Source organism: Triticum dicoccoides, chromosome 5A (assembly GCF_002162155.2).
Source record: "Triticum dicoccoides isolate Atlit2015 ecotype Zavitan chromosome 5A, WEW_v2.0, whole genome shotgun sequence".
In the NCBI taxonomy this organism is placed as follows: domain Eukaryota; kingdom Viridiplantae; phylum Streptophyta; class Magnoliopsida; order Poales; family Poaceae; genus Triticum; species Triticum dicoccoides.
The window spans coordinates 707494748-707503883 of NC_041388.1; the positions used below are offsets into that span (position 1 = coordinate 707494748).

The 9136-nt window shown below is 48.1% G+C and overlaps 1 pseudogene; it reads left to right on the plus strand.

The window, feature by feature from the left end:
* Positions 1-995: 995 nt before the first annotated feature.
* Positions 996-1134, plus strand: LOC119304625 (annotated as a pseudogene).
* The last annotated feature ends 8002 nt before the right edge of the window (positions 1135-9136 follow it).

A 9136-nucleotide genomic window follows, 5' to 3' on the forward strand; every position in this document is an offset into this window, starting at 1 on the left:
ATGGAGTTGATTACGGTGTAGCACCTTACCAGCCAACAACCACTTCCCCGGTCCGTCCTTGATGCGATCATCAAGTATCAAAGGAGTAGCCTCTTCCTCGGAGATATCAAGTTTCCCTAGAGCTTCCTCCAGTTGTTTCCTGGCCGCGCGGCCCGCCAGAGGGTCGCTCTCCGGCACAGCCCTCGCCGCAGAGGTGGATCCTGCCATGCGCAAGTACTCCCCCTCGACGGATCTCTCGCACCAGCGATAGATCACCGGACGAAGGTTGTTTCCACATCCAAATCCTAATCGCCTCCAGCGCCGCCAGAGGTTTTAGGGTTAGGGAAAAATATTGTGTCGTACGAGTTAATGAATGGGTTGATTGCTTGGAGTAGAGGTCAAGTTTAGCAACAACCTGCGCCATCTTGTAATCTGTATGACTATATAACATGTATGCGTCCCTGCCGAACAGCATACGCTTCTAGTCTCTTATTCTTTCATGGTAATCAGAGCAATCCTCGAGCTCATCCATGGCGACGTCTTCAAGTTCCTTCCCCTCCTCGCGATTCGTGCACGCATCCACCGAGAAGCTCACCAAGGGCAATCAGGCTCTGTAGCGGTCGACCGTGCTCTCTGCTATCCGGGGAGCCCAGATGGTGAAGTACCTCGACGTTGAGCAGCCACCGCCGCCCACGCAGATCGACGTGACCTCCTCCGACGGCAAGACCACGGCGAAGGCGCCGAACCCAGACTTACAGACCTGGTATGTGCAAGACAATCAAGTTTTCTCGTATCTTCTGACAACTCTCCCTCGTGAGATAGCCATCCAGGTTGCATCCTGCCATACCTCGGCGGAGCTGTGGAACACGGTTGAGGGGATGCTTGCATCTCGCACCCGCTCCCAGACCACCAACGTCCGGATCGCCCTCGCCAACTTCCAGAAGGGCAACCTATCCATCACCGACTACGTTGGGAAGATCAGAACCCTCTGCGACAAACTGATCGCTGCAGGGAAGAGGGTGGACGAGGAAGATATTGTCTCCCACATCCTAGCCGGACTTGACGAAGAGTTCGACCATGTGGTTTCTGCCATGTGCTCCAGGGTAGAACCAGTCACCGCGTCTGAGCTATTTTCTTAGCTGCTCAGCTTCGAGACGAGGCTGAATCTCCGTGGCGGCGGTTCACAGTCATCTGCCAACGCTGCCACCCGAGGCTGCAGACAAGGCGGCAGCGGTGGTGACCGCGGCCGCAGACAGACCGGCAATGGTGGTGACCGCAGCGACCGTGGCTACCCCAAGCCAGGAGGCCGCAATGGTGGACATGGCGGCGGGCACGGCGACAACAACGACAGCGGCGGAGGCAACTACAACAACCATGCCTCCGCTCCCAGGGTTCAGTGCCAAATTTACGGGAAGATGGGCCATTCGGCATGGAAATGCTGGAAACGCTACGATGAATCCTACCAAGGTGTGGAGGAGAAATCGGCCAATCTTGCAGCTCCTCAGTATGGGGTGGACACCAACTGGCATCTTGACAGTGGTGCCACCGACCATATCACAAGCGACCTAGAGAAGCTGACCGTGCGCGACCGCTACAACGCAACAAGCAGATACACACCGCAAGCGGATCAGGTATGGTTATTAAACACGTTGGTCATTCGGCTATTCACACCCTAGATCGTGATCTCTATCTAAACAATATACTTCATGTACCCGAAGCCAACAAAAGGCTCATCTCTGCTAGCCGTCTTGCCGTTGACAATAATACCTTTGTTGAAATTCATCCCCACTCTTTTTTTGTAAAGGACCGGGGAACGAGGAAGGTACTTCTTCAAGGCAGGGGTAGACGAGGTCTCTACCCAGTAAGGCACACGGGCACCAGCGTCAACAAGCAAGTGCTAAGTGCCACCAAGATATCTCCGGATAGGTGGCATCGACGCTTAGGACATCCATCTTCAGTTATTGTTAGCAAAGTCATTAGTCAGAATAATCTCCCGTGTGCCAATGATTTCAATAAATAGTCTGTATGTGACGCCTGTCAAAAAGGCAAAAGTCACCAACTTCCTTATCCACATTCAATAAGTGAATCAAAGTTTCCTCTAGAACTTGTGTTTTCTAATGTTTGGGGTCCTGCTGTTGAAACAGTAGGAAGAAAGCAATATTATGTGAGTTTCATAGATGATTTCAGTAAATTTACATGGATTTATCTCATCAAACACAAGTCTGAGGTGTTTCAGAAATTTCATGATTTTCAGAATCTTGTGGAAAGACAGTTTGATCGCAAGATTCTTGCTCTTCAAACAGATTGGGGTGGGGAGTATGTAAAACTAAACTCCTTTTCACCCGCATAGGCATATCTCACCATGTCTCTTGTCCCCACGCCCATCAACAGAATGGGTCGGCTGAGAGGAAGCATCGACACATAGTTGAGGTAGGCCTGTCACTTCTTGCCCAAGCTTCTATGCCTTTGAAGTTTTGGGATGAAGCCTTCATTGCCGCAACCTATTTGATAACTAGGACTCCTAGCAAGGTTATCAACTTTGAAACACCTTTTGAACGACTCTTTCATGAAAAACCCAACTACTCTATCCTTCGCATATTTGGGTGTGCTTGCTGGCCCAATCTTCGACCCTACAATAATCACAAACTCCAATTCCGATCAAAACAATGTGCTTTCCTTGGGTACAACAATCTCCATAAAGGTTTTAAGTGCCTTGATATCTCCACTGGACGTGTTTATATCTCCAGGGACGTTGTATTTGATGAAAACGTTTTTCCCTTTGCTACACTTCATCCTAACGCCGGTGCACGTTTACGTGCTGAGATCCTTTTGCTTTCACCAGACCTATTAAATCCTACTGATCAAGGGGGTGAAATCATTGCTCATGATCATTTGTTTAATAACCCTAACCATAATGGAGACAGCGGTGAAAAACACGGCGCTCCAAACTGTGATTTTATGCAGCAACAGAAAAACCCTGGCGGCGCTGGACACAAGGCAGATACGCCTGCGGGCGTTAATCCCACGAGATTTGGTGTCAGCATGCAGGCTGACGCGGCGATGGATCCCCAGGCGGATCCCCTGACGCCGCCTGCCTCCCCTGGAGATCGGTCGGGTGGGCCGGCTGGTGATTGGTCGGGAGGACCGGATGTCCCCTCGCCCTCCTCTGGTGCGCGCCACGCGTCAGGTGTCGGCACGAGCGGGCCAGGCGCGCCTCCGTCGTCACATGCAGCCGGCGGCATGTCGCCTGGTCCACCTGCGCAGTTCCCAAGCGCGCCTTCGTCGTCACGTGCGGGCGGCATGTCGCCTGGTTCTCCTGTGCCCGTGCGCGATCCGAGCATGGCAGTCGAGGAGGATTCGCCCGCTGGTGCTTCATTGGATGAGGGCGGGCCGGGATCTTCTGCGGCTGCTGATCCAGTACACAACGACACACCAGCACGTATGACTACACGTGCACAGAGAGGTATTTTGAAACCATCAAAGTTTAAAGATGGAACAGTAAGGTATGACAAGAATTTCAAGTTTGCAAATTTTGCCTCCACCGGTGAACCACAAAATGTAACAGAGGCATTGAGTAATCATGAGTGGAAAAATGCTATGAATATAGAATATGATGCACTCATGAGAAACAAGACTTGGCACTTAGTTCCTTCGAAGCAAGGGAGGAATGTAATAGATTGTAAGTGGGTGTACAAGGTTAAAAGAAAATCTGATGGCACAATAGATAGGTACAAGGCTAGACTAGTGGCTAAAGGTTTCAAGCAACCCTATGGTATTGATTATGAAGATACATTTAGTCCAGTTGTTAAGGCTGCTACTATCAGACTTGTTCTGTCTATTGCTGTTTCCAGGGGTTGGAGTCTTCGTCAATTGGATGTTCAGAATGCGTTTCTACATAGCATTCTCGAGGAAGAGGTTTATATGCGGCAACCACCTGGATTTGAGGATGGCTCAAAATCGCACCATATAGGTAAGTTGGACAAGGCCTTATATGGTTTAAAGCAGGCACCCAGAGCCTGGTATTCAAAACTAAGCATGAAGCTGCAACAGCTTGGTTTTCGGGCCTCTAGAGGAGATACTTCACTGTTCTTCTTCAAGAAAGGGAAGGTGATCATTTATATGTTAATTTATGTTGATGATATAATTGTTGCCGGTTCATCTCAAGATGCTACCTTGGCCTTGTTAAGAAACTTGAGACATGAGTTTGCACTCAAGGACCTGGGAGAGTTGCATTATTTTTTGGGCATTGAAGTTAAAAAGATGCATGATGGTATTATGTTGACTCAAGAAAAATATGCCAAAGATATAATCAAGCGTGTAGGCATGAAGGATTGTAATCCTTCCACTACACCTATGTCAACTACTGATAAGCTGTCATTGCATGAAGGAAAAACACTAAATTCAGAAGAAGGGACTAAGTATAGGAGCATAGTTGGTGCACTTCAGTACTTAACTCTGACCAGGCCTGATATATCTTTTGCTATAAACAAGGTTTGTCAGCTCTTACATGCTCCTACTTCTGTACATTGGACATCAGTGAAAAGGATATTAAGATATATTCAGGGAAGTTCTGGAATAGGGCTAAAATTGTGTAGATCTCCATCAACTGCAATAAGTGCATTCTCTGATGTAGACTGGGCTGGTTGTCCAGATGACAGGAGGTCTCCTGGAGGTTTTGCTATTTTCCTTGGATCTAATCTTATATCTTGGAATGCAAAGAAACAAGTAACAGTGTCACGTTCCAGTACTGAAGCTGAATACAAGTCACTGGCTAATGCGACTACTGAGGTAATGTGGATAGAAACCCTACTTGATGAGTTGGGTGTTGGAAGATCACATGCACAACTTTGGTGTGACAATCTGGGTGAAACTTATCTTTCTGCAAATTCTGTATTTCATGCAAGAACAAAGCATATAGAAATTGACTATCATTTTGTTCGAGAAAGAGTAGCACAGAAACTACTAGAAATACAATTCATTCCAACAGGAGATCAAGTTGCTGATGGCTTTACTAAGCCTCTACAAGTTCGGCAGTTCCAAGCCTTCAAGAACAATCTGAACCTTGACATGTTAAGATTGAGGGAGGATGTTAAACGATAGGCTTGTAGAGAATGTATAGGTAGAAATACATGACAACATGTCACGTATGTGTTGTAACGCATACAATGTAATCTGGTTCAGCAGGTTGTTAGCTAGATAGATCTTATCCTGGTATAGCTTGGAGTAGAGGTCAAGTTTAGCAACAACCTGCGTCATCTTGTAATCTGTATGACTATATAACATGTATGCATCCCTGCCGAACAGCATACGCTTCCAGTCTCTTATTCTTTCACTTACTATGGATGAGTGGTGGGCTAGTGCAAGACCAAGGCTACAAGGGGACAAGAAAAAAGCGCTCAACACTCTTGTGATTTTGGTAGTCTGGTCCGTATGGAAAGAGAGGAACAACTGGGTTTTCGATGGGATTTTCACACCCATCCAGCGTATCATAGACCAGATCAACATGGATGCTCGCTTTTGGGTCGTAGCAAGTTATGGTAGGCTTAGGATCCCGTATGCAGCAGGGTAGGCTCTTAGGCTTCTAGTTGCCGATGGCCTGTTTTTTTTTTCCGAATTGTGGTCGTTTGTACCTTATACTGTGTTTTCTTTCTCTCCTATACCTATTAATATATACATGCAGCACTCCTGCATGGTTCGAAATAAACAAACTCGAACCAGACACCAGAAATCGGTGAGTAGTTCCTCAGCAACCGCGCGCTCACTCGCTCACTCGCACCACACGAGGGGAGAGAAGGTATTACCTCATTTTTTGTTTATAGGGCTCAATTTGTAAATGTTTCCAAGCAAGATAAATGGTGAGTTGCGGAATAAATTTCGTAGTTTGCAAAAATACTTAATTACAATGTATGCACCGGCGGTCCGACCAGTAAAAACCTGAACCGACATTTTTCCGGTTCGATTTCTGGTTTGGTTTTTTGAACTATGGGTTAGTCAGATGACAGGGAAGGAAGGAAGGATGGTGGCGTCTGTATCATAGTTTTAAATAGCCAGCTATAGCCCCGCTATAGCTCCGCTATAGCTGTTTGAGGGTGTTGTCGCTAAATGATTTCATGTACAATTTGTCGCTATAGCCCGCTATAGCCTAGCTATAGCTCTTTTTAAGGGTCGCCGCTAAACGCCATAGCCCGCTATTTAAAACAATTGGTCTGTATGCATGGCAGCTGGTTGGGCCAATTGGGCTTCTACGGGACGGGCCTCTTTCTTGGTTCACATTGTTGGGAAACACTCACTTATACTCAGAAGTATGATCCCTTTCAATCGTCAGACGGGTGCTCTTCCGTTGATTTCTTTCCAATCGCAGGGCGGGAAAGCTCCAACAAGATTCTGTTAAAATCACCCGTAATCCCCGGACAGAAAATAAACACGACCGTGATCCTCCACTAATCTCGTACCTTCCTCCCCCACCCACCTCGGCAAGTTTCCTCCCAAATCGCTCCAGGTAATTGTTCTCCACCGCGCTCGCCGACGCCACTCTGCACCGTGCCACCCCGCCGTTATCCCTTGCCCGGCGCTAGCTCCACCATACTAGCCTGCAGTCTCCGCGGTCACATGCGGAGGTCAGCATCAGCAGACGGCCACGTAGGAGAACCAGGCGCTCGTGTGCTGCCGTAGACCTACCGTGCGTGGCTGTGATATGCTAGCACTAGCTGTGGCCTTGTTTGTAGTTGACTGGAAGCCGCCATCAACGTTGTTTCTTTCGTGCATCACTACGTCGACCTGACCGAGAAGCTCATGTGCATCCGTGTGTTGATGCATCCATAGTCCATGTTTCGAAAGAAAAAAAATTGTTTCTATTGTTCTTTTTTTTTCGAACACCATTTTGATCAAAACACAACCCCCTGTATGTTGTGACAGACCAACTCGTTGCCTCGCACAAACCTTTTTCTGACTACCTTACTTGCTATTCTGTTTTTTTTATGTATTCTAGTTTGAGCATTGCCCCCATGCTTCTAGTTTCATCACATACTCCAGCATATGTCGCGCAAGCTTCACATTATTCTTTTCTGGTTTACCTCATTTCTTCATTGCCGTTGTGTGCTTAACCGGTTAATTTCTTATCTCTCATGCTAGTTATTTTTTGTTGATCATATGTTATCAATTGTTCTGACAATTCCAACATTATTATCTTTGCTAATGTCCAAAATTTACAGATGTCAATGCACGAGTGATAACGGAAGCAATTCATCCATGTTTGAGTTGGTCTTGTCCCGGCGGTTGTGCTTCCATGGTCTTGCTAGCTTGGCATGTACATTCTCATCGTCAAGGTAGAAGGATGCGCGAACACCGTCGGTGGGGTTCGAAGCAACTTCTGTGGATCGCACCAGGCGATCAAGGGAGGCGACGAGGGTTCCCTTGCGCGCCGCCGGTTCCCTCTCTCTCCGTCGGCTGCTCCGGCGGCGGGAGGGTAGGGGAACCTCGGGTTTGTTCACTAGGTGGGTGTGTAGTAGGGTTAGGGTTGAGGGAGACGTCGCCGAGGCCGTTGCGGTGGTGTCGCGTTGAAATAAGTTTCTCCGGGCTCCGTCCATGGTCAGGTGAGGCTTTTGCCTTCGTCTAGGAGCCAGCGGAGTTGGGGATCCCCGGATCTCGTCGAGGTCGCGGGCTATGGTGGCTGGAGGTCCATTGGCACTGGCCGTTTGGATCCTCAGATGGGCGATGGATGCAAGGAGACGAAGACCTTTCTTCTTCCTTGTTGGTATGATTTGCTGCTGCTGTTCTTCTCCTTCCTCTACGCTGATGCTGGTGGGAGATCTTGCTTTGTCCGGGCGGATGGCTCGGCCCCGGTGCTGGACCGGTCGGATGACTCGAGTTCGCTTCCTTCCGGAAGGGACACTTTTCGCGGTACTCAAAGCCAAAGATGGCGACAGCTATTGCAGGTGTGTTGGATTGATGTCCATGCCCTCTCAGTGATGGTGTCAAGAAAGGAGGAAGCAGCGTGGCGGCAATTGTACCGTGGTCGAAGATGATGACCTGTTTACGACTGGTTGCAGATCCTTCTGCTGCATGAGTCTTCTCTCAAGATTCAGGGATGATGAAACAGAGCTCCGGAGATCTTCTTGTGTTATGGTTGTCTTAGAATACTTTATGTGTTCATGGTCCTTTGTGTTTGCGTTTCAGTGTGCTTGTAAGGGTCAACTACTTTGTACTGATTCGTGATTTGAATGAAAAAATCTAAAAAAAAAGCAACTTATGTGGAAGCAAATTTGAAAATCTTTTGAAGCAAATTCTATTTTCTTTGGAAGCAAGTTCTACTTTTTTTATGCATTGTTTGTTGGAAATAATTTTTTATTTAGTTGGAGTCACGATTGTCGATACATTCAAAACAATTCTCAGGTTGCATGTAACATATTTTTTTCTGCTAAAAAAATACACTGGACACAACTTGTAACTATACCAGACTAAGACAATCTCAAACAATTGTACCAAGACAGAAGCAATCTCCAGATTCCATGCAAACTCTAACCGTATGGAACCAATTTAATTGAGACAACACGGAAACAGTTTGATGGAAAGAAAACAGTCCAAAACAATCTCTCCCTAATAATAAACCAACGATTGCTTCTGGTCGTCCGTCATCGGCCTTTTTGCAAAAACGCCCCCTCGGTTATGAGAAATTAACCCGCAGTCCTCGTCGTAAGTCAAGCGGAACCGGTACGAAGGAGAGAAAAGGAAAAAAATAGCCCAGCCGCCGCACCACCCTGCCTCCTCGATCCCATCTTCACCTCCAGCCCGCCGCCACCTCCTGCCCCGCTCCGCTTCGCCGTGCGCCGCACGCCGCCCGTCCCCGCCGCCGCCACTTCCCGCCCCGCCCTGCCGCGCGCGGCCCCTCTTCTCCATCTCTCCCTCGCCATCTCCCTCCCCCCTCCCTGTTCCACCCCCACCCCTACTCCCAGCAGGCTCAACCATGGTGGTCAACACGAGGACGTGAGCGTGCACGGGTGGCGCCGGTGGACGAGGTGAGTGATGATGCTTCTCCCTATTGGCTATAGAGAGAGATGTAGGGTCAGATTTGATTTGCTTGTGTTATGGTAATTGGTCAAAGTGACAATGATATGCCACTACTGATGCCAGAGGTTGTGACATTTATTTTATGATAGAT